This window comes from Chelonia mydas, chromosome 1, assembly GCF_015237465.2.
Source record: "Chelonia mydas isolate rCheMyd1 chromosome 1, rCheMyd1.pri.v2, whole genome shotgun sequence".
Taxonomy (NCBI): Eukaryota; Metazoa; Chordata; order Testudines; family Cheloniidae; genus Chelonia; species Chelonia mydas.
In genome coordinates, this window is record NC_057849.1 from 128732817 (window position 1) to 128738600 (window position 5784).

The 5784-nt window shown below is 44.2% G+C and overlaps 1 long non-coding RNA gene across 1 annotated transcript; it reads left to right on the top strand.

Moving 5' to 3' along the window:
- Window positions 1-1859: 1859 nt before the first annotated feature.
- Window positions 1860-5066, top strand: LOC122462124. Its single transcript, XR_006284484.1, has 3 exons — window positions 1860-1957; window positions 2518-2599; window positions 3192-5066. It is a non-coding gene; the product is annotated as an uncharacterized LOC122462124 (long non-coding RNA).
- The last annotated feature ends 718 nt before the right edge of the window (window positions 5067-5784 follow it).

The window sequence follows — 5784 nt, forward strand, 5'->3', positions numbered from 1 at the left end:
AGTGGCATAACATAGGTCCAGAGAACAAATTACTCAAGGATAATAGGCTGTCACAGCCTCTGAGAGGTCCTTCCATGGATTACATATTGATCTGGAGTCTGCATCTGGCCATTTCTCTGAGAAAAACAAAGCAGTCAGTCCATACAGACTCCTCTTCCGTGCGTTGGATGAAATCTTTAAGGTAGGTGGAGACTGCGGAAGACAGAGCGCTGTAGGCAGGACTAGGAAGGTATTAGGGAGGGACTCATCCATGCAACCATTAATCAAAGGGCCCAGATACAAATATCTCTGTAAAGGGTAGTTTAGATGAATTTATAAGAGACAGATAACATTATTGTTTAGATCTGCTCTTTTATGTCATTTAAAGTATTTGGCTCACTTCCCTGTAATCTATGAACCTTTCACCATGAGGTCCTATTTACTTGCGTTTGAGACCAGGCAGCTGGATCTGGTAGACCTCCCCCTGCTGGATACACCAGACTGCAGTGAGGGATCCAAACACTGAATCCCATTTGCCCTTAGCTTGCTTTGGCTGGGCAATATTTAAACATGGTCCTTGGGTTTGGGCTGCTAGGCACAAACTCCAGGTGCAGACTTTGTATCTGACACCCCTCTTGGTAGTGGGCCCCTGTGGTCCAATTGCCTGGACCCTGACAGTAGTGACATCTTCCCCAAAATATCCCCAGCAGCTTTTGCACATTCCCCAGACTTCCACCACAGGTGCAAATCTTCTGGTTTACAATATACTTCTTCAAGGATCTGTGATATTGGAAGCAAATGGCCACAGACTTAGCCAACGGTTTTTAACACAATTCCCCTTTTCTTCAGAGATGAAGCACAGAGAGGTCTGATCATTTAGAAAACAACAAACACTCTGAACACAATGCCCCTCATGCTAGCTCACCTTTGCCTTGGTGAGTCCCTCTGTGTTCCATCTGCTGCAGCAGTTCCCCTCACACTGAACTGGTGAAAATTATCAAAAACCCAGAGGAATGCAGCTCCTTCTCTTTCACAATCTTCCTATCTCTGCCATCATCTGACCTCCTGATCAACCTTAACAGGTGACCTCAGACCCCTATGAGGTTGCTTCATTGCTAGGTGACCTCTCCTCTAATAATCCAGTTCTTCTAGGTAGCCAACCTACTATCTAGGGTAGTTCCAACTGAATGGAACAGAACTTAAATTAATGATCCTCTATTGTCAATCCTGTGCCACTACCCCTTAGAATCCCAGTCCAACACAGAGGTAAGAGGACAACAAGAAGGCAAACAAACCCTACATTCACCATGGAGTGCATTCTGCCACAGACACATATAAAGAGCTCCCTAATATCAAACAGAATTCAGAAGCTATACATAGATTCCTCAGATCACACCTGGCATGGGCAAGCAGCACAGCAGTGAGCTGAGCTGACCCTGACCCTTCCAATTAGACTAATTGAGGAGGGTCATGATGAACAACTCCCCCTCCACAGCTCTCCTCTGTGGTGTTCTGCAGGTTTTTCCCTTTTCCTCTGAAACAGAAGAGATTATGAATTTATTTTTTATGGGTAAAGAGTGACTCTGATGTTTGAAGAAAATAAACATGGTTGAGTAAAAATCAGTTTCTGAATTTGAATGAACATTCAAGGGTTTTTTCAGCTCCGGCTATCAGCTGATCTTGAAGGCTAACCCACTTGACATTCAGGTGTAGGAGGTAATTCATGTTGTAAATGAAAGAGATGCTTATATACACTCATCTAAAATGTAAAAGTATTGGTCATACCAGTTCAGTTCTTTGATCACAGGAAAAAAAGAGCTGGGGAGGGGCAGTGCCTGCAGGCAAGAGCTGTGTGGAGCTGCTTGTGTACCTCTGCCTAGGAGCCGGACCTGCTGCTGGCTGCTTCTGGGGTGCAGCGTGGTCCGTGGTGCTAGCACTCCCCCACCCCCACTGTGATGCTGACTGAGAGCCTCCTGAGGTAAGCCCGTGCCCCAGCCCTGTGCCCCAATCCCCTGCCCCAGCTCTGAGCCCCTCCAAACCCAGATCCCTTTCCTGGACCCCAAACCCCTCATCTCTAGCCCCATCCCAGAGCCTGCATCCCTAGCTCAGATCCCTGATCCCCTCTCACACCCCAACCCCCAGCCCGGAGCCCCCTCCCATAACCTGAACCCCTCATTCCCATCCCCACCCTGCAGCCCTCACCCCCACACCCCAACCCCCTGCCCCAGCCCTGAGCTCCTCCCACACCCCAAACCCATCATCCCCAGCTCCGTTGGGTCACGGGCATCAACAATTTTCTTCAGCTGGATCCCCAGAAAAAAAGTTTGAAAACCACTGGCTTAGAAGACCCAACCAAGATTAGGGAGGAAAGGTACCCAGGAAAGCACAGTCCCTCCAAATTCTCTGTTGCACATGAAATTGCAGTCTGCACCATCCATAAGATGTAACCTGCTCTCCACCATGCACCTGGTACATTTTTAACTTGGTTAGTGCAGATAAGTCTATGGTCAATCATTGTACCTCTCTTCTTGTGCAAAGGGTACCACTGAACACCCTGTACTCCCCCAGGAACAAAGAATGTGACTGTCCCTAGCTCGTGCATGGGGTGTGCAAGAAGAAGGTAAGAGTCTCTCCTCCCTATGCACCTATGCAAGGGACAGAGAAAATCTAGCCTGCCGAACATGATCCTATGGAATGTTGAGGGGCCCCCACTCTCAGTGAGTCATGGGGCTGAGAGCCCTGAGCGTTTACAGTGTTCCTGTTGTTTGTAAATCGCCCTATCTTTGACAGAGTTCAGCTACTCTCCTCACCAATTTCTGAGCAAAAAGCAGCTATCAAAGCACTCTGCTCTTTGTTTTGGAAGAAACTTCAAAATTAGACGAATAGGGTATTTTTTTTCCCTTTCCAAACCATTTAGCTCTCATGTGCTCTAACATTTCTCTAAACAAGGGTTGACTCTCTGAAAATCAACCTTCCCATTTTACACTGTGGTCAACCTCAAAAAGACTGGTTGTTCTAAATTATTTGATTCACAAACATTCTCTGTAACCAAAACTAACAACATCTTGCTGAGGTTTGGAATCTGCCCATAAATATGCATGGTTAACACACACACATGTGTACCATAGACACAACCACATATAGATGGGATAGCCATGTAATAAATTTCAGAGCCATGGACCTTTGATCACTCTCTGCTGTTTTTATTCCAGCTTCCCAGACTGATCTGCATCATCATTTGTTTTAGAGCCCAATCCTGGAAGCAGACTGGATTGGTGCCTCAGGAGCTCTTACTTTGAAATGCCGCTTTCCCCTCCACACTCCAGATTTCCTCCATCAGTTTAATGTCTGCCCTTCAGCAGGAGTTGATCATTTCTTAATGGAACTGCTGATGGCTCCTAAATGCTGGGCTCTTTGGACACTCCTGGAAATGGGACTTTTGCCTCGTGCTCTTTAGCCGTGTTAAATAAATAAGTGCAAGGAAATGATGTCCTTTAAATGACTTTGGATAGGAGTTCCAAAATGTCAGTTATGCTTAAATGGTGGATTTAGACATCTAAAGAGCAGATCGACACCTCTGTACTTTTAAGGATCTGGGCCAAATGCCTTCTATCTCTGGTCAAAGAAGTTTCATGACTTTTAGGAAAAAATACCTCTGGTTTCTAACCCTTAAAAGTCGCAATATATCATACCTTAAATCTGTCATTGGCCCAGAACTAGATATTGCCTGTCCTGGCCCTTAAGCCTGGGTGTACCTTTGTGGAAGAAATTTCACTGCTGATACGAAGAAGGAAAAAGTTGTTCTGGAAGTTATCCTTTTAAAAATAAACACAGCTGTTTGAAGTTGATGAGAAGTTTGGGATATTAGATGTAGCCCCTGTGGAGGTAGATTAATGAGCAGAGTGCAGGAGAAGTGTTCAAAGGTGCATGATAAATGCTATTTATTAAATAGTTGTACAAATTATCACGTGGATATCACCACTGTATATAAAGTATGAGATAATGTGTATATACACAGAGAATCCTCCCTAAAACAACCCCTCCACCATGAATTAACTACATAGACATACAGCAACATGGAGAGCATGCAATGTAAGTTAATTTTGCTGTAGCAACCTTGGGCTAGATCCTCAGCTCCATTGACTCCAGCGAAGCCATCCTCATTCACACCAGCTGATGTCATTCATTAACTTTTGATTTCCCGGGGATTTTGTTTTTTATTTTAACTTTAATTGCACAACCATAGCATTGCATGAAAATAGCTGATTTACAATTAAATTTTATTTCTTAATTTTATTAAGCCTTTTTTGCTTAATGGATTATCACATAGCCTTGGTTGTCACTAAGGCCCATTAACTACAATGGAATCAGTCATGTGCAGATCATTAAGAATATATATATAATCTTTTTGCAGGAATGGCCCTAAATTATATTCTCATCAAATTATAGCTGGGATTTTCATGGGGGGAGAGTGGAAGCAGGGAGGGAGAGAGGGAGGGCGGGCAGAAAGAGTATAAATTTGAAGAAAAAGGGGGTTTCACACTGGTAAACCTACAGGAACAATACCAGTGGACCCTATGAGTTTTAGTTTCAAGATTAGTCAAGTGTCTACTTTAAAAAGGGGTACAAAACAATAATACAATACATTGTATTATTTAATGTAATGTATTAACAATAATTTAGAAATTCCTCTAGGGATTAACCAGATCAAAAGAGATTTAAACACATGTGTTCTACATTAGAGACTTCCTGGATAGATAACCTTCTTTAGGAGTATATATATTTTCTTTTTTTGGCTATTATGCTTTTCTTGCTGAAAGAGAAGGATACATTACCTAATTTGCTGACAGTTTAAAAATCTGAGATTAATAAAAAGGAAAAAATATTATTCTAATAATATACAGGAACCTTTGTGTTTTATTTTTCCTATAGAACTGCTAGGGAAGGCTCAAGTTACAAAATTCAGATCTGGGTCCAGATTTCAAATACCCCAGAGTTCAGGGGTGTTTGGAGCCAGGGTTTTGGTTCAGGCAAGGATAGAGATAAGGGACAGCCCTGAAATTTGCTGCTGCATCTGTTTTTTTTAATTCCATTCTCCCTCCTTCAGATAAGCAGGGTGAAAGCCTGGCCCTGTTGAAGTCAATGGGAGTCTTTCTACTGATTTCATCTGGGCCAGGAATTTCTCCCTTGTTGCTTGGATGTCAGATCAGGGCTCTCTTTACTTACTTGTTGTTTCTGCTACTGGGAGTTCCTGAAGGCAACTACAACAGTCTTGCAGATGCATACTCCCTGGGCTAAAGTCTGCTTCATGGGCCCCAGACTTGCAGAGTATCACACATCTCCCATGACACCCATACATTTGGCAGCCTTGTCATGCCTGCTCACATATCTTGCAAAGCACTAATCCATAAGTGGGTGAGCGAGCAGATTGACAGAGTCCCCCTGTTAAATTCTTGAGGTAAAGTGCAGCGTCCGAAGGATCATTGGCCTTGAACCACGGCCCTCAGGCAGTACTTAGACTGCAGTCACCACCCAGCAGCTCACTGGATCTAGTGGAGAACAGGGCTAATGCAGCTCCAGCTCACCAAGGGCTCCATCCACAAAGTTCCTGATTGGGAGAGACCTCTGACCCCACCCAAACGCACTAGTAAAGCCAGAAGGAGGCACAGGAAGTTGTCTGAGCAACTAGGTGGATACCTGGCTGGCTGCCACTTAATACACTGATTCCTGTCTATTCCTGGTTCCTTCCGCTCAGCCTGTTCCTGCTTTCTTTATCCCAGATCCTCCTCTGCCCGCCTTGCTCCA